Here is a 21,281-nt window from a genome sequence, read left to right on the forward strand (position 1 = left end):
AAGGAGCTATGATTTAAACTTTGTGATGTTGCCTGTTGAACTTGGGCTAGAGTTGAACACTTTTGTAAGCTGAGGTGAGACTATTTATAGAGAGGAGTGCTGAGGGAATCCAAGGTTGAAGAAGGATGACCAGAAAAAGGACGATCCTCAGGAGGTGACAGATGCAAGCTAGAGCCAAGCAAAATGTCATGTCCTGGAGAGAGAGAGAGAGAAAGAGAGAGAGAGAGAGAGAGAGAGAGAGAGAGAGAGAGAGAGAGAGAGAGAGAGAGAGAGAGAGAGAGAACCCTTTTACATAGAAGAAGCGGGAACTAAGCGGGAACTATTCCTTCCTCCATGGAGCTCTGATGCAGACGACAGCTCATCTAATACCCATTCCCTTTCTCATTGTGGAAGAGTCCCTCGCATAGTGAGTACAGAGAAACTGCCCACAGAGTATGTACAGGAAAGAAACTGCTTGGCATAGCTTAGGAATAGCTTCCTCAACAATGCTCCATAGAGGCCAGAGTGCATCCAGCTATGTACTCTGAGCAGCTAGTGCTCTGACCCTTCTGATGTCTGCCACTCTTCTCCCTCCCACTTAACTCCAGATCTCAACAGTTCTTGTGTGTTTCTCTTCCTGAGGACAATGGGTCACTCTGTAAGGTGCTAGGAAAATCCAGAGTTCTTTATGCCAGGAAAGTCAATCTTTCTTCCCAGTGGTGCGTGGAAAAGCTCATCTTCCTCCTTCTGTCCAGTGCCTTGTCCCCAAGGAGCTCATTCCTAGAAGCACTAATGAACCTCAAACCATGCAAAGCACAGACATGAAGCCAATCTCCTTCCCCCACTCTCTATGAAGAGGTCAGCAGCCACCTGGTCGGCAGGAAGCCAAGAAGAAATCAAACTCTCAGCTGGTGAGTAGCATGCTCTGTCTGCCTGTCATGTCACCTCCCCTTTCTACAGCTGGGGTTGATGGCACCAACTGAGAGGCTCAGCAGTGTGCCTGGAGGAAGAGCTGGCCTCTCCCAGAGGACCTGATGTCCATTCTTGTCCACTGTCAGCCTAAGACTTTAACATCCTGGACTCTGACCCCCTACCTTCTCCTGTGATCTCAGTCTCTGCCTCATTTGCAGCCACCCCACTGTGGGCCCATACTGAGTCCTTGGCTATATGACCAACTCAAGAAGCAAAACATCACTACCTTCTACCTTTCTGGTCCCTATGTAGCAAGGCCATCCTGTTCCAGTTCTCCAGCCTCATCCATGAGTGCAGGGATGCTACAATTCTGAATACAAATCACAGACAGCAACCCACTCCTGAATTTTCCTTGCCACCTACCATGATATCATCCTGTGCCAAAAACAACCTCCCAGCATTTACAGCTCAGCTCCAAGGCTGCTCAGATCTGAGTTTGAATCTAAGCTCCAATACTTAAACTAAAATCACTTAATCACCCAGAGACTCTCGGTTTACCTGTGACACCTCCCCAGCAAGATTTTCCAGATAATAAATTGAAGTGATGCATAAATTCAAAGGCTTTGTTTTGATGTGTTCCCCTTACCTGCCCTGACTCCTGAAGAAGCACACAGGCCACTACAGGACTTTGAATCTAGACTCCATGGGATTTCCCAGAGGAAAGGCAATAGAACTTTTCCCGAAGGGAACTAAAAGTGCCAGCAACACAATACTGCCCACCTCCTCCAAAGGCTTGAGAATCTGTTCTGATGTAATCAACTGCTTCTGACTGTTCCCTACATCTTGACACAATTTGCTTCTGAGGGGCTTGCATATGTTCCTCCAAATTAAATAGGAGATTTTGGGGCTGGTGGCTTGTGTCAGGCTATAGGCTCAGAAACCACCCTGCTCAACAAATGCCTGCATGCAATCATGTGTTCTCCGGTGCCACGAGTCAGTGGCTAATCACATCTTATTACAGAAGGAAGGAACAGGGACAGAAACCTCTACAGCCACTGTCCACTGAGCCACACAGAGAAGAGCTTAAACCAGCAGCTGGAAAGTGTGGAAGGATTCCAACTGATAAACTGAATTCCCAGTTTATGAGATTAGGACTCTGGAGAAGTAACTTTCCATCTTTGACCCTCTACTTACTCATCCATAAAATGGACACTGTAACATTGCCAGAGGGAACAATGTGGCAATGTGACTGGCATGGTTTCCCCATTCTATACTGGTGAGAATTATAATTAGCTAGAGTGAGCAGTTCATTAGCCATGGGGCATCTGGAAGAGAATGACAATATGAGGCACTCGCTGGGCTCTGCTGATGCTGGTATTCTTGTAGATAATCCTGCAAACAGGAAACCTATGCATGGTGCCATTCTACTGGAGAAGGCTGGGTGTCCTGAAGAAGTTAAGTGACACATTGAGATCAATAGAAGGTTATGGTCCCACATGCCTGCTTCGTGAACACCTGACTGTGTCAGGGCTGAGGGACATGGCAGAAGGATTAGGAGTTCTCAGATGGGCTAGGCTGCAGCCTAGACAATACGTTCCCCACACTAACCTGCTTGGAGCAGACTCAGGAATGGAATGTCATCTAGAAATAAGGGGAATGTATTTAAGATTGCCATGGGATGCAAATCAAGAGACTCAGTATGTTCTTACTTACAACTCCAGAGTCCAGCAGGTCTTGCCTGTTTCTGCATTCCGTTTCCTGTGTTTGCAATGCCCTTGCATCTCCTTGGTCTGGCTAATTTCTATATGTGCTTCAGGTTCTCCATAACGTGCATAACTTGTGCTGGGTTCCCACAGTGTCCTGTATTCCTTCTCTATTAAATTCTTTCAGTTCATTTAATTGGGTATTACTGCAAAAACTACAGACTCGAAGAAGGCAAGGATAATATCACATTTAATCCCACAAAGGAATAAGCATCATCATCTAATCACACCAGCATTAAATGGAAGGATATGATGTGTACATGGGCAAAAGCAAGTGATGGATGTGGGCAACCACATAACTCTAAAATTCGTCTAGACTTTTTTTTTTTTTTTTTTGTTTTTTTGAGACAGGGTTTCTCTGTGTAGCTTTGCATGCTTCCTAGAACTCACATGGTAGCCCAGGCTGGCCTCGAACTCACAGAGATCCACCTGGCTCTGCCTCCCGAGTGCTGGGATTAAAGGTATGCACCACCACTGCCTGGCCATCTAGGCTATTCTTAAAAGTGGCTCTGAGTGGGTTCAATTGTTTATTCATCCATTCAGCACGTATTTTATGTGTGAGGTTCTAGTATACTTCCCAAATTCATAGAGGATAGAAGAAACCTGGAAGTATTTGTAATATGGACATGTGAATGTAATAGAATATGGCACGCACTGCCTTGGAGAGGCAAGGTACACAGAGAGCTCAAGGGTGCATGGAGTATGGTTAGTTCAAAGTCGAACCCATAGGAAAGGCTTGTATGTCAAGCAAGGAGAAGGCAAGTCCTTCTGGCCATCAGCAAATCATTATATACACATGACAACAGGGCAATGGATAAAATTCAATATATCTTAATCTCAGACCATGTTTGGCCATTTTATACAATGCCCAAGAAATCCTGTGTGTTCAGACAGAACATGAGACCAGACTTCAGGCTTTGAGTCCTGCCCTATTTCTCTCTTGGTGGGGAGTCTGCTGGGCTGATATTTAAATCCTGAATCCTGATGAGTGTTGGTGTCACTGACAGCTGCTTAGCCATGCTGGGCTGCAACTCTCAGCTTTCTAAAATATCTGAAAGGTAATAAATAGAGACCTTGATTAGGGAGGGCATTGTTTTAGGATACCCTTTCTAAACTGAGACTTTTTTCATCAAACCAGCTGTACCTCCCCCAAAATGTTTCTCCCTTCTTACTCAGGTGGGATTAAAAAAATGACCTAGCTCTGGGCTAAAAATATGAATGCTTTATGTTCCTCCACGGGAAGAAAATAAGACAAGAGAATCTATGAAAGTAACAAGGAATTTCATCCTTCAGTGGACTTCAGAATGGATATTTTAGACTCAGCCATCCATAAACATTGGGTAATGTCATACTCTTGTAGTGCAGAATGAATTCCACAGAACCAGCCACAAATCTGCATTAGGATCAAAGAGGGAGCCTTGCTATGTGCATTTAAAAATCTAAATGATGGCTAGCCTTTGCTGTGCCCAGGTAAACATATTCCTCAGGCATCAGCCAACTGACCAAAAAGCTCAGGATCTGAGTAGCATGCTGCTGGGAGTGTGGGGCTCTGATGGGAAACCAGGCCAGGCTGTATCATGGGCACCTTGAAGTATCTAGGCACATTGAGCTGAAATTCTGATTGTGTCAGACCATGACCTGCCTCAGATTCTACTGACCACACAGCTTTTAAGATCCTGGGTGATTTGGCCCCAATTTCTACCCACACATTATCTTCAACTACTTCTCTTCCATTCTTCCCTGAACTCCCAGCTCGCAGGAGCAAGGCTGTCTGTCTTCCTCTTCCATCCTCTGTAACCCACAGGATTGGAAACTTGCTGTCCTCTCAGCCCTGTGCAATCATTCCCCAGACTGCCAGTTCTCAGCTTAAACAGCATACCTTGTAGGACGCTCTCCTGATCCGTCGTATGGATTAACTGCGTCTTCTGAGGTGACATGTTGATTCAAGGCAGCAAATGCCAAGCCTTTCCAAATGCTCCATGTCAGCTCTCTCCAGGCCCACTGTGTCCAGCATCTCTGGCCCTACACACAGAAAAATTAAGCTCACTCATATCTCACTCACATATACTCACATCCAGACCCTTTGCCAAATAGCTAAGTCCTTCTTGTCTGAGGCTGCCAAGATGCTCTTATGTCTGAGTCACTGTCCAGGCAGTTTCTCCAGCGACTTTCTCACCTTTGTCATATTGAATTAAAAAGTAAAATCCTCCTCGACTTTCTCCTCTGAAGATCAGCTCAAAATGAGTATCACTTCCCAGACCAGACCTTGCACAACTGCTTTCTCCATCCTGAGCCCCTCCCATTAGACCCTGATGGCCCTCAGTCCCCTTTACCCCTAACAGAAGTTTGTTCACAAGCATGTGCCCAAGTAGACAGATGAGCATGTATCTCAGCTCAGTACTTCTAAGGAGCATGTCTCTCTCTTAATGGGACAAAACAACCATGTCATTAGTATGGTTCCCAACATGCAGAATGCTACCTTACCTCATTTTGGAGGGGACAATGAGAAAACTAAAATAAAAGGGCTTTCTCTCCCACTACTTTATGTACTAGTAACTCAAGTCGCACAGCCTCTTCTCACACCCATGTTCTTCTTGGAGTCTGTGTCTGTGATCACCAAATGCCAAGGCAAGCACTGATGGTTATGCCTGCATGTATTTTTTGCCATCGTCCCAAGAAAAAAGACGTATTTGAAGACTGCACATAGAGGAGTCCAGTGCATCTTAAGCCCTCCTCACTGTTTCCCAGTCCTCATCTTTTTCAACCCCCACAACAACCTGAGAAGCCAATCCATGTCCCCTGCTTTATAGAATGGGAAACGAAGAGAGCCCAAATAAAAATATCAAGCATTCAAACTGGTTTGGGGGCTTTGAACTCCAGCAGCCTGGTCTGGAGCCAGTGCTCAAAGCTTCTGTGTTTGCCCCATGTCGCTGCACAAATTTTCTGCTGCACATATTTGGATTCTGTTGGAGCTTAGAGAGACTGCACAGCCTGTACACGTTTAGATCAACTTGTCAACAGCAAGCTTGCTCACAACAGATCTTTTTCATCCCTCCTCCCCTGACTTGCAAGGCTGACAGAGTGGTATATTGGATTTCCACAGTCATCTTTCATTAGAAAAATATATGCTTTTGATCACCCTCTGTCTTCCCAAAGTTGCAAAGGCTGAAGATCAAATTGCCAACTGGAATTCCATCCATCAAGGAGATAAACATCAGCTATCTACTCCCCCCATTGCCATCATCAAAGAACACATCAGCTGGTTGGCAGCTGGTGGTAGGGCAAGAAGACCTGAGGCTGGATTGGGGAGGCCTGGATTTCCATCTTGGCACATGTGACCCCACCACCTGACCTTAGGCAAGTCACTTTTCCACATACGGCTTGTTTCCCAGTCTGTAAAGTAAATGGTCATCATTGAATTATTAAGTGACTGAATAAATGAATTGATGAATTAGTGAATTATGTAACATACCACTCAGGTTCCTGCTCAAAGTTGTGTCTCTACAGGATTTTCTGAAGCATTTTCGGCAAGGCAGAATCAGCGTATGTCCATGTGTACCACTGAATCCTCTTATTCTCTTTAACCAACGGGTGACTCAAATCATCCATACTTCAAGTAGGACCTATAGCACAGTGTGAACCATATATATGTGGGGCCTGCCTATTTCTCTTCCCATTTAAACTCAGGTTTATCCATCCACACACAGGTGTTCATGTGGAACTGCGATTTCTAGAGCTGGGGACAGTTGGTTTGAGCATAACTGACCTCTCAAGGTCTCTTCTGGCTCCAGATTATCTGATTCAACAATAGTCCCAGTGAATAATAGATCTGTTCCTTGACACTGGGCATGACAAAGTGACCTGGCACAAAGTTCTATTAAGATAAATCACATTTAAGTTTAGGAAATTATATGTTTGAATCCTGTAATTTAATGTCACTGTGATGCCTGAAAGGAAGGAAAGGGAACTCAATTAGAGGCTAATTATACCAAGCAATTCACAAGGCCTGGCTTGCTTTCCTACCTCTGCTAAAATAGAGTTAAGCCCAACCACACTCAAATCCAGCCCTTCTAGGCTCAGCCTTAGTTGTCTCACCTGTAAAATGGGATAATTTTTGTACAAAATAGAAAAATCAAAGGACTTTTAGTGAGACAGAAAAGGAAATAGCCTTAAGAAATTCTTCAAAGTCCCAATTCCATGCCACCCTGATCCTTTCTCTAACATGACCCCAGTGAATTTCGTTGTGCTGTATGGACAAGTTTCTGAGTGTTTGAACTGGATACATCATGATGGGAAAAATATGTGGGGTTAGATCTGCAGAAAGGCCACTCATATCTTCACATGACTTTCAGAAAGTGGACAAAGTATGAAATATTGCAAACCACAGTCTGCTTCAACAAAAATTATTCTAAACATCTCCTTTGAGCCCGCTCTTCATTTCTTTCCATCAAAGGCTGTTCTCACACTTCCTGTTATGATCCACTTTGCTACAACATCTGGCTGTGGTCCAATGCAGCCTTTCTACTCCTTAGTGTCCTGTCAGAACCACTGCACCTCCGCAATTCTCTATGCCAGGATCACTAGGAACCTCCTAAGAGCCACTGGCTCCTGCACTGACCACTTTCCAGAATCAGCCACTGGCTTTTCACTTCTTTGAATCTCTGATCTTTCTGAATTCTGGACTCCTGGTATTGTCACTTCAGGGTTACCACCAGGAAAGTAGGTCTTGGATCTCTCCAGGGCATTCTCCACTTGTTCCCTACTGAAATTCTGCAGTCTCTACCAGGCGGCCCATCTAAGCTGAGGCTACTTGTGTTTAATTCCTGAAGATTTGGATCCATATATCTAAGGAGCTCCTGAATTTCAGAAATTCATCATTCAAAGATAAACAAATTCACTTCACATCCCATGAAGATAAGATGTCTAAATACTCAGTTGTTATGGTAGAATATTTTCTTCCCAACACTTCCTGTTTCTCATCTCTGGAATTCTATTGGATAGCAAATTTGGGGACATGAGAGAGTTGCTAATTGAGAGGATGTTACCAGGGAGAGAAATAGTCTATCACAGTAAAAATGAAGGTCAAAGTCACCTTGAAGAAATAAATGCTTCAAGAGGCTCTGCATTGGAACAGAAATTTCACAATAAAAATAAGTAAATATGAAAGGATGGATGAATACTGGTGGAGCAGTGTGGAAGCCATGGGAAGAATGTGACAGAAGAGATCTCTGCCAAAGATGTGCCCTATTCAATGGCAGTGGAAGTAAGTATGATCAAGCACACTAGGCTTTTAAGGAAGAAGCAGAAAAAGATAAACTGAAACCTAAGTTCTAAGTAGAACATAGGTACAAGATTTCTACAGTGCTTCCATAGGTACCATGTCCTCAGCCCCCATTTTGTGCTAAAGTCTACAGATCAGTGGATGAGCTCACACGGGTACCACAAGAAAGACACTTGAAAAAGGTTGCAATCCTGTGATAGTAGAGCATATACAACCAAACCCAAGAAAAGCCATTTAGGGATACATACATGTCGACAAAAACGCAGGGACCTGGGAGCCCATTGACCCAAAACTCAGTAGCAAAAAAATGTCAAGCAGAACAAACACAGTTTGGGTTTCTGGGAATGAAGACTCATAATAGAAAGGCCCTCTTTGTGATGTTGTCCAGCTGTGGATGGCGATATACCCTATCCCCTGTGATAAAAATAGTAACAGATGACATCTTCACACAGACTCAATGAGGCTTTCAGCTTTAATACTTCAGAGTCATGCATGCTAGAAATATGCAAAAGAGATATCACTTGAAAGTTGATTTAATTTTTTTAGATTTTTGTGAACTGTGAAAAAAAATCTTTACATTTTCATTTTTATTTGGCCCATCAGGTAGCCCCAACAGCAAATATTGACTAAAACAAAAATTAAAATTAAAAATTTATAAAATTAACAAAAACCTAAAGATCATTAATAATTGAAACACTTCCTCTTTCAAATCCTATGTTTTGTAAGCAGGTATCATTGAGGCTTTTAAAGTTTATAAAGCCCAAAGTTTACTGAAGCTTCTGAGACACGTTATATTTGAACACACACTCTCATCCATCCTCACAATGATCCCTCAAAGGTATGAGCCATTGCCAGCTCCATTTTAAACGTAGAAAACCAGAGGCTCAGGAGGACTCTGAGACCTAGGAAGAATGATTTGTGGGCTAAGGCTACTACTACTCCTGAGACCAAAATGAGATATAAGCTGTAAAAAACTTTGGGGAAGACACATTCAGACCAGGACTTGGAATCTCTCAGCAGGCCTGCCAGGCAAGTTGCCTTTCAAAGTAGCAAGGGGGTCCTCCTGACAGACCACAGTATGGACAGAATGAAAACCAAAAATTTGACCTGAAAGAAGATTCTCTCAATGCACAGCATTCCAGATGCAATCAGAGACCACATGATAAGCCTAGGAGGTGATGGAACTGGGATTGTTTATCTCTGCCTATAAGGGCCTCTCAGTGATGTTTACAGAGCCTACACGGAGAGTTTTGATTGAGAGTAAGCAGACCAGATGGGGAAGGGTTAAGGTAGAATACAAAGACCTGAGTAGTGCAGGGAATGGAAATGGATGAGAAATGGGGGACTTGGTGAGAGTCAAGCTCCATGTGGCTGCTCAAATATTAATCAACAATATATTTTAATGACATAAAACACCAGTGAGCTTTTGAAGGAACATGAAGGGCTTTGGGTACCTTGAATAATGGTATTGTCACTCCGAGTTTTTATGGTCTCATTTTTGGCAAGAGCCTCAAAAAAAAAAAAAAAAACCCTAAGCAAATAGTCAGGGTGCTGTGCCTAAACTCTGAAACATGAGGCAGGAACAGTACCACAGCTCTCTCCTGAAAGCAAAGCACGTGTATCCCCCAAAGTTACCCTCACCACTGTAGCATGCCTGCAAATCCCAAACTGCATACACTTTGCTATGGAGGGTCAAGCTTGGGCTCCAATACCCCCCCCACACCGTCCTCTGCACAACACTCCCACACCTAAGACTCAGGAAATGTTGTAGAAGAGGGGCAAGAAGATTGCAAGAGCCAGGGGATTAGGGGTTTGCTGTGTGGTTGTGTCTCCTAGTAAGGTCAGAAACTACACTCATGAACTTTACCAACATGACTGCTCAAATGTGAGCTGAACAAGAACACCAACAAGCATGCCAAAGTAGATGCAGAAAAGACCATGAGGCCTTAACCTCACACAAATAACTACAGGCAACTGAGTAAAGCTTGGAGATGGAGAGGAGGTACTCCGCAGGGAGAGAGCACTAATTGGTTGTCCAGTGCCAAATGGTCAGCCCTGAAAACATACATATAAGTAACATTATATGAACACAATAGGTTATGTTTAGGGATACATATATGTTTATACAAATATATATGTATATAGGCATGGTATAATAATTGATGAAAAAAGAGGCCTTGAATTTGAAGGAGAGTGATGAGTGGTATATGGGAGGGTTTCAACGGCAGAAAAGGAAGGGAGAAATGTTGTAATTAAATTACAATCTCAAAAATAAACACCAATAGCCAAAAAAGGACTAGGGCACTGGGTGTTAAGGGCATAAAACAGAAGAAGCATTGGAATTCAGTTTTGAAAGCTGTGATGTGGCTGGATTTAAGTTTGTGGTGAAAGTTAAAGAGATGAGTCTGTGTGATAAGATCCAAAGGCACTTGCCCATATGGTGATTAGGTGTAAACTCATCTTAGAGATATGTTCCTAATTTCAGATGTTCCTCATCTTGGCTGCACGTTGTAGCTCAGAGAAAAACTGCCAGGCAACACAAGCCTGTAATTCCAGTATTTAGTGCTGAGGTTGGAGTTAGTTACATAAAAGACTGTCTCAAAACAAAGAGCAAGAAGAGGAGAAAGGGGTTGAGGAGATGTAGGAGGAGGAGGAGAAGGAAGAAGAAGAGAAGGAGAAGGAAGTGACTGTCAGTCATATATATACAGCTTTTCATTTTATTTTGTGTGTATGAATTTTTTGGCCTACATGTATATCTGTGTACCACATGTGTACCTGATACTCTGGAAATCAAAAAAATGGTTTCAGATCTCCTGGAACTGGAGTTCTAGATGGTTAAGCTGCTATGTGTGCATTGGGAACCCAACTCAGGTCTTCTGTAAAAGCAGTAAGTTCTATTAACCATGAGCCAGCTCCCCAACCCCATATTTACACAACACCTTACAAATTGAGTAGGTGTGGACTTCCTGGAACAACTATTAGTAATACCTACCATCTCACATAATTTTCAAAGTTAAGATGAAAAAAAAAATGCTCTCAATGTGGCCAATGTTGCCTAAATGTCATTTGCTTTTCTCTCTTGTAGAAATATAGACTTATTCTTCACATGATCCCATATTCTTGCATTTTCAAAGATGCCTGGCCAGTGTGCACATCAATGAAAGCCTAAGAGAACAATAAGGCAGCTGGTAAGATCTCACACAATTTGCAGAGACCAGGTACCCATCTCTAAAAGAAGCAGCTTGGAGCCAAACAGCTGACAGAAGAGGGTCCCCAGTCCAAGTTCATTAACGTAACCTTGATGTTTCATTGGACTTGTCACTTGTATCTCAGGAAATTAGGGGGCCAAGCTGTAGACAAGGAAGCCTTTGGGCTTCTCAGATTCTGGGCTTGAAAACGGCATTTCTGGAAGCTTGAAATAAATCACATTGATCCCCAAATCCCTTTGTTCAGAAAAATGAAATGCTTTATCCACTTTCCCAACAGGAAATCAGATTTCCATCCTTGTTACTACTTTATCATTTCCTCTCTACTGTTATCGAGATCACAGCTTCAGAGATGGTTAAATGTTTGTCACACTAATATTATTATCCCCATTTTTCACATACAGGAAGCTAGCTGATACTCATTGGAAATACTGTATGAAAATAAGGCTGTGCAGCTGTGTATACAAGGTTTTGTGTCCACGGAGTTCCCAAGGTGTCTCTCTGGTGGCACTGGGTGTGGTCTTCTGAGTTTTGGACATAATAACATGTGAGAGTTGAAGATGGACCTTGAAGACATGGGGTGGGGTAGACATACACTCTCTTGCATGCATACATTCCCCAAATACTCCATCTGTCTGGTTACTGCCACCTACCCCTTGCTCTTTTTTGCTGATGTAAACATCTGTCTCCTGAGGGCTTTGATCCTTTCCTCTCTACTGGTAGCTGTGGCTCTAATCAGACCTTTACAGAGCTGCTCCCATATCTTCCACACAGCTTCTAAAGTGATTTTTCTAAGCTGCAAAATGATTGCATGTCATTCCTGCTCAGAATCCTCCAGTGCTTCCCCGTTGTCCTCCAGATAAATCCCAGACTCAATTGCAAGGCTCCACAAGACTGTTCTTGACTTCTGCCCATCTGTAGCTTCATCCATTACCTCAGCTGGTCAGCTAAGCTCTAACCTCCGAGGACTCAATCCCAGTGCTCTGACTCTGTCGTGCTCCATTTAACCTCTGCTGTGGGCCTTAGTTCCAACCTCTGAGATAGCAGATTAACCAGGACTACAAATTCTTTGATACTTCATCTACAGTCTTTTATTCAGTCTCTCTTGTTCAGTTTGGGTGGAAACTGTGGCCTTTGTGATTAGTGAATCCAGGGGTCATAATGTCTAGCTGGTTAAGAGTCTAGTAGGTGCTCCCTTCTCTCTTCTCTTCCCCAGAGCCTATTGGGTAAACACCTTAACTGCCTTATCAGAGAAAAAAAGAAGGAACATGTGACGTATCTTTGACATCATAAAGAAGAAATAACTCTTGGCTTTCCCAATCAAGGCACTAGGCACATGCTAGAAGACCCTATGAACCAACCAGACCAAATTAGCTTCCATCTAACCTCACTTAGCACCACATAGAACAGAAGAATCACCCAGCTGAGCCCCCAGACAACCTCCTAACCCAAGAACTGTGAAATCTAACAAAATAATTGTTGAAATCCACTTAGTTTGGGAGCAGGTAACTATACATTAAAAGCCTAACTGCTTTCTCTCCCTCTGCTTCATGCTTCCGTGTTCCTATAGAAACTACCTACCCTTCTTGAATCTAAATGATCCCAGATACAAAATTCTCTCTCCTGCAACATTGTGAGGTCCACAGAGGCTGGATCCTCTACTACTTTATACCCACCCTTTTCTCTCTGTGAAAGAGTGAATGAAAAACATGAAGGGAATCACCTGGGAAAACGACAAGATTTACAATTTGTGGTAAGAGATTGGTTATAACCTGCTATGGTTTGAACATCAAAATTCTTCCCAAATATACATTACTATTTGGGGATGCTCTGGCCAATTGGTGGAGGCTTATGAACAAGGCCACTGATGAAGCGTCCTTGGGGTGGGATGTTGCCTTCACTGTCTTTACTTCAAGCTACCATGAGGTGAGCAGCTGTACCCACTTGTCTACAATGCTCCCCCATACCACAGGCCCGGAGACAGTGTTGCTGATAATCATGGACTGACACATCTGTAGCGAAGCTGTGCTCTAAAATCAATTCTCCTTTCTTTAAGCTGTATCTGTCAGGCATTTATCAAAGTGGTGAAGAGCCCAACTAGGACATAAACCAAGAAGAAGAACCAAGTTCTCAAAGGCATCTGGCCAGGCAGAGTTAAATAACTACTGAGACTGTGAAGGAAGATGTCTACATTACATTCTGCTTGAGGCTAGGTGTAATACATTGCCAAAAACCATGATGAGTAACTATGAAATCATTAATCATTCTTTCACACCTCAAATACATAAACACCACATCACAACGGGGTAAGACTGTTGATAACTACACCTGCCCTATACTTGTACCTACCTAAACATCAGATCTAGATAATGTATTCATATACACTCCTTTATTCATTTACTCAAGAATTTATCAAGTGTCTCCTATGCACCAGATGCTGCACCAGTTGCTAGAGATATAATGTACAAACCCACAAAGTTTAAGACCATATTAGGCAGATGGGAACCAATCAGAATCAACTCAGTGTTAATCAAGAAAGGCTGTCCCCTGCAGGAGACTTGAGCTACGAGGAAGGAAATACCTGCATCCATCCTTCGCCCCAAGTCTCTAAGGATGACACTGCTCATAGCTGATAATAATTAAATTAAAAGCAGCAGGGGACTGGGGACAAAAATGAAAGCAGTAACCTCAGTGTGGTGTGGGAGCATATGCTTCCATGAGAAGCAGACAGAGGCAAAGTCCTCCTGGGTGGAGGGTCAGCAGAGTGGAGGAAGGCTGGAACTGTTAAGGAGGAGGGAAGACAGTTTTAAGCTGGTAGCAAGACCTAGAGCTAAAAGCTTAATTAAGAAAGCAGACATTTTAGGTTCACACAAATAAGCAAACAGAATCCCCTTGGCCCCTCCTGATCACTGCCAAGTAATTGCTTTAAAGCTGTGGTTTTCTCTGCTTGGATGATCCTTAAATACATGTTGATAAAAGTAATGAAGGCACGAGCGAGTGGAGACCAGGATGCTCTTTCACAGCCTTGCTTTTAGCTGTCCTCAGTTCCATGTGACCTGAGGAGATTCAAGTCCACCTTCTCAGTATTTCTTTGCCTCCCCACCAACCCAAAGTGCCCGAGAATGAGGTTGGCACTTGGGTTGGGTGTCCAGTCAGATGGATCCCAAATCTCCTCTGGTCTCAGGACCATGAGGTCCAGTTGATGTAGCAGCTCAGACTCTCACATCCAGATCCATTCAGGTCAAATCTCAACTCCATCATCTATTTGCAACCCATGTGACAACTCTTTTTCCCTCACATTAAAAATGAAATCTTTTCTGAGGAGAGGCAGAGCAGGGAGTGGATCTGGGGGAGAGAAGAGGTAAGGGGGGATAGACTTGGGGGAGGAGGGGAAACTTCAGTCAGGATGTAATCTATGAGAGAAGAATAAACATTAAAATTTTTAAAAATGAAATTGTATGGTTGGGGATGTGGCACAATGATAGAGAACTTATCTAATGTTTACAAGGTCTGAGATTTGATTCCCAGCACTACCAAATAAAATTAAAGGAAAGATTTTAGTAATATTCCCAATTTCATGAGAGTTAAGGTAAACAAGAATCAAGTTTTGGGAGTCAGAAAAGTTCATTGTTTCCCCATGGACTCTGCTGATGCCCACTACAGGTAAATGGCTCACTATGAAGGGTTCTGGAAGGTATTAGCACACTCAGAGTCCACCAAATGCGGGTGTTGCCTGGTTCTCCTCCCTGGAGTCCTCTTGATTAACTAATAATCCTTCTTGCTTTTACTCATGGATGTTACCCTAAAGTTCCTGCATTCAGGGTTTATTTTCCTACTATCACCACACCCAGCAGAATGTAACATACTTACCTATCACTCTGTCACCTTGCATGCACTTTGGTTTCATCTGTAAATTGAACTCACAAGTATCTACCATACTAATCATCATAGGATACTAGGTAACTAGGACTCCTATTATCTACTACATCACTAAGAGAGATAAGACACTTCCAAACAACCCATGCCCATCTAACATACAGTGTAAGAATTATGGTTAATAATACAATGTCATATGCAACACATATTAAAAGTGCAGGTTAGGTACTCTTGTTACAATATAGTTTGAATAAGGAATTATGTAAGATGATGGCTATGTTAATTTGCCTGACTACAAAACCATTTCACACTCCATACCTCTATACTTATGTCAAAATGTCGTGTTGCATGCCTTAAATATAAATAATAATTGTTATTCTGAAAATGCTAAAAAACAAGTCCAATGTTTTCAATCACTTGGAGCTTTTGTTTTTATAGTCATTTCAATGGTTTATTCAGACTCAGTAAATACACATACATATCAGTGGCAAATTCCTACAAAAAGGAAAGTTTAGAAGTGAATTAAACTGGCTGAGATCTTTGTAAACTTTCTGCATATTCATACATGCTCTTCAATTAAAAATCATGAAGCAGGTATTTTTCTGAACATCTCCATGTCAGTGACACAGCATTTTCCTTCAAAAAAAAATGCTTAGAAGAACTGAAGATGTGTTTCTTAGATGTCTGACTGATGATCTTTGAATCATAGTGCTAGACTACAACTGGTATTTACTCTAAAATATTGCAGACATTGTCCTATTCACCACCCTTTCTCGACAGTCATTTGACTCTTGAGTGATAAAGCAACAAGTTATTTCTAGGACTTTCCTCTAAGTTGCTGGCACCCATTCAATGTGTTTTGACATGGATCAAGAAAAGACACAGTCAAGCTTGTCACAATAATGTATGCCCAATAGCAATTATCAAATGATAACCCAGACTAATTCTGAGCTACTGAGTAGAAGTGTGCACCTTTAATTGAAGAATTCTACTGCCATCCCACCTGGAGGACAGGCAGAGAGCCTTGTTTTTCCTGCCATTATTTGCTCCATTATGATCTTCAGCTGATTGGATGGAGTCCACACAAATGGTACGAGGCCAACTGTTCTAACCAGTCCACCCATCTAATGCCAATATAAGCCAGATACTCCTAGAATACTACTTACCCAAATAAAACCAATCATGCCAAAAGTCAAAGTGTTCTTCATTCCCTCAGGGCTCAGTATCTGGGTTCTTAGAAAATGACTTGGCTTTTTCTGTGTTAAATGCTCCCTAAAATGTATTCTGTTGAAAATACAGACCTTTAGAACATTGTATCATGTCTTCAGTTCTTTCTCAAAAACTCATCCTCCTCTCTCTCTCTCTCTCTCTCTCTCTCTCTCTCTCTCTCTCTCTCTCTCTCTCTCTCTCTCTTATTTATTTGTATTTCTTTTGAAGCTACTGATAAATTAGGGTCATTAAGAGACAGTTTGTTATTCTGTCTTAGGTTACTATTTTAAGGGCTAAAATACTCATTAATATATGGATGTTCAGACTGTAAATGGATTCACTTTAGCCAGTGGAAATTTCGTTTTTTCTATTATGCCTTTATAAAGTGTCCTGCTGAAATTCTACACAATACTTCTCCATGATCTTCTCACCATCCCTCCCATTTTTATCTGATAAAACCAGATCCATCATGAATGTGCTTCCTGTTCTCTGCACCATAAATAACAGCCTGGGAAGGCGAACATCTCCCAGAGCACAGCAGTGTCAAGTTTAACCAATTTGGGGATTTATTATTAAGCCTTCTTGGGACAAGAGCCAAGAGTACCTGCATGCCTGTCAATGATCTCATGGCCTCTCCTGGGTTTAGACAAAGGCACTCAAAGTCTAAGATGAGAAAAATCTGCATGTAACTTCAGCTCTCCTTGTTGGGTGAAGGATGGACTGGAGTGGTTGTTACACACTGGTGGTTCTCTTGCAGATTACACCTCTGCTCCCAGTTAAATTACTAAGAATGCCCTCTTTTACTCCAGAAGTCCCCGGTTTGTATGATAAACTGTGTGGTCACTGCAAAGGTAGCCTGGGAGGCACAGTACTCTATATTGCCTTTCATTTCTTCAAATTCTTCAGATGTTCATCTGGACAACTAAGGCTTCTTTCCCAGCCATCAGCAACTCATCCTAGTCAGAGGCAACATTTCCAAGATAGACTAAGAAAGTATGAGGAGAGGAAGAAGCAGAGATGATTTCATTGAAAAGAAAATTTCTATAAACATGAGTTTAGTTCACACCACAGGCAAGGCACTGTATGACTTTCATAAATTAATCTGTTAATAAGTAAGAAATACCATGCATTCATTCTTAGAACAATCTCACTAAGAACTAGAATTCTGTACTGTCTCTAGCTGCACAGTGACAAGAGCCAGATTCTTTACACTAAGTGTAGTTTTAAGAGGTGTGTGTGTGAGAGAGAGAGGAGGTGGGAGGGAGAGGAAGAGAGAGGAGAATCCCTAATGGATACATGTCTCCTATGCATTATGCTTTTCTAGGAGCCATATCTCTAAAGTTGTGTAGAACTAGGACTGTAAGGTTGAATGTGTTAATTGGTGCTGATATTCCTGAACCCCTATTTCTAACCTTATGAGTGTTCCAGATGCTGGTGAATCTTATTTCCAGTTTAAAGAAAGCACTGACTATCCCTGGAGATATCTAGGGATTCAGCTGCCCCACATATTGTCCCCAAGGCATCCCTGAAGCCTCTCCTTCCCATTTTAAGTACAGGCATCTGTCTTCATATAGTTAAATGAATTGACATGAGGACTTCAAATCCGAGGCTCCTGATTATTTCCTTCACTCTCTGAGATTTTCTGTGGCCAACAACTGATTTGCATCTGTGGAGTTTCTAGGATCATTTCCCCTCTTTGGGACACAAAGATGGCACATAGTGGAATAAATAAAGAAGTCATAGACAGACCCAGTTTTAAGTCTCATTTTTAATAACTTTCGCTGTGTGACTTATAGCAAATTACTGGCTTTCTCCAAGACATGACTTACCTTTCCATGAAATGGGATTTTATGCACAAGACCATCAATTCTATACTTGTATCCTTTCATCTATCTCTAGAATTTCTGCTTAACACTTGATCGACATCTCCTTTCTGATACACTCTGTATTAATAACCTTCTATTTATGACTCTCAACTTATCATGACTTCAACCTAGGGAAAAGCATGAATAGCAACATAGGTATTACTTTCCTCGGTTTAACAAATGCTTCTAAGAAATGAAGAAAAAACATAACCTTATGAAAACTATAGTGCATAGTAACAAGCCAGTGGTGTGACAGGACTTTGAGGACAGAAGAAGTAAGAATGGCCAAGAGAGAATGGGTGTCTGAGGAACCAATGAGCTGGGCAGCTGGAGCAACTGCCAAGCTTGATGACCTGAGCTATGGTCAGAACCCACACTATTGTTCTTCCACCTCCACATGTGCCATGGAGATGCCAGAACACACACAAACACACACACACACACACACACACACACACACACACACACACACACATAGGTAGGTAGGCAGATAGATAGATAGATAGATAGATAGATAGATAGATAGATAGATATAGAGAGATAGAGAGATAGATACGATAGACAGTTAGATGACAGATACACAGACAGACAGATAGATGTAAGAATGTATGTGTTTGAAAAAAGAAATTAATTAATTAACAAAGAAATGGAAATTAAAACAATGCATGTAAGATTTTCAAAGGCCACAAGAATAGTTTTACTTGGGACTTTGAACTTGGTAAAAAAAATGTAGATAACAGTGCAGTATATCTATCAATAATATTTAGAAATCTTTTTGATTGTAAAGTTATGCTCAGGGATTTTATCTCAGAGACAATTTTTAAAATGTACAAAACTCTGGTGATGCTTATCAAATGTTATTTAAATTATAGAAAATGTAAGACTAACTTAAATGTCTAACAGAGAAAGATGAGTGATATATATTTAAAATATAAAGTAGAATTCTTCGCAGACATTTAAAATGTAGTTTTGAGGAACATTTAATATCAGGCAAGTTACATTAAACAAAGGACAAGAGCAAGTACCTGGGCATTACCTCTGAACTGTGGGGTTACAGGCAATTGTTCTTTTCCTTCCTTGCATATTGTTATATTTTGCAACTTAGCTGGGAAGAACAGAAGGAAGGAAGAAGAGAATGGAGGATGAGGGAAGGAAAAACCAGATGCTTCCTTTCTACTTAGCTCTCTGGTGGATGAGGTACCAGTTCAGACAGTCAGAGCATTTGGAGATGGATGATTAATTTGCTCAGTGGCATTCTGTATGAGTTTCTGCTCTGGTCCTAACTTCTATGCTCTTCAATGTTCTTTGTAGAATGAAGATAAAAATTGCCAGACCAGCTTGCACACTGGGTTGCTGTGACGATCAGAAGGGATGCCGTATGTGAAAGTGCTCATCAAGCCGCAAAGTGCTCGACAAGTCCTGGAGAGTGTAATTATTGCCTTCGTTAGTGCGATCATTCTCTCTTGCTCCATTATCCTCCGCTGGAGAGCTGCTTGTCGGGTAGTGAAGTGCACTCAGGGTTTCTACATACACAAAGAGGAGCACATTCGGCTGTCCAGACCTGTTTCAACAAATCTGGCATCAAGATATTACTGAGTGGATACCAAAGTACCTAGTGGTCACAGGAGAGAAGTATGCACGGTCATAAGAGAACAGCACCGACAATGGGCAATCCAGGCTAATGTGTAACTTAGTCCACTGTGAGCTGTGTGACATCAGAGTTCCACCTGCCTGAGTCCCATTCATTCACTTGTGAATAGAGTCACTCCAGTCCTAATTCTGTTGGAGTCATTAGAGAGACTATGCCTGGTGTGTGATACACTGTGGCTACTAACACACACAAATGGAGATATCATGTGATATTAGTCATGATATATAAACAGCAAACCCTACAGAACACAGGTCCTCTTCAAACTGATATGCAATATAGGAAATATGGGCTGTATGAAAGATTTTCAGAATCACTTTTCAATGATCTCAGTATGCTCATGTATATGTGAATGTTCATGAGTATATTTATTATTATTATCATTATTATTATTATTATTATTAATGATATTTTGAGACAAGGTCTCTCTACACAGCCCTGGCTGTCCTTGAAATCACCAGGCTGGCCTTGAATTCATAGATTCACCTGCCTCTGACTCCCAAGTGCTAAGATTGAAGACCTTAAAAATACCTTTGACCATGAAACACTCTTTTATGGACCTCATGATCCTTGAAACAAACATCATCCGTGTTGACCTAAGGAAAAGCTGGCTGCAAATTGTGGCTTGCTTTTAACCTCACCTCTCTGCTACACAGAACTCTTGAGTCCTTTCATCATAAGGGACACATAGCATCCTTTACAGTCCCTGAAAACTACACATCAGTCTTACTCATCTCTGTGCACTACTGACAAGATGCTTTACCACCTTGTCACCTTCATTTTCATGATTCAATTTTATTAGTTTATACATTTCCATTTCTCCTTCTATTCTTTCCTCGATTCGTCCATTTATATGCTCATTCCCATTTAATGGATAGGAAAATTGAGGATCAAGAAGATGAGCTACCTTGCCTCATATTAAGGAGAGCTTAGATTCAAGGTTATAAATATTTCATTCCAGAACTGTCTTTTCATCAGGTAACACTCACACCAGGTCCATAGCCCATAATCTAAAATAATAAAGCTCAAAATATAAGTAGGAGAGAACAAACAGGGCCATGTGAAGAGAGTGGGCAAGCATAGGAGGTAGGCTAGCCTGGGAGTCTGCCTGGTGTTGATTATGTTCACCGTATCTTGTAACAATGCACTGATCAACCTAGCTCCTTTATGCTCATGTATTCTGTATACACACCTCTCTCCAAACAATGTTCTCCAAAACCTCAGAACCCTCGTAAACCCTCTCCTGCACTATGTTATGCATGTTCTGGTTTCTGAACAATAATACAGATTCCTCTGGCCATAATGACAGGTAAAATTTAAATAGTTTCTATTCAATCATATTCCCAGTGCATCAGGTTTGAAGAAAAGAAGGGTTGATCTGGTCTGAACTACTTTTGATGAATTCAATCAAACATACCATGTCCTTCAAACAAATTTTTGGGGAAATTCTCCATTTACTGTTGGATGCCTTTGCATAATCAGATATGTAGAATATTAAAATCAGATACATTATGGGAAGGTGCACAGACATTAGGAAAAATG

Source organism: Peromyscus leucopus, chromosome 5, assembly GCF_004664715.2.
Source record: "Peromyscus leucopus breed LL Stock chromosome 5, UCI_PerLeu_2.1, whole genome shotgun sequence".
NCBI lineage: Eukaryota > Metazoa > Chordata > Mammalia > Rodentia > Cricetidae > Peromyscus > Peromyscus leucopus.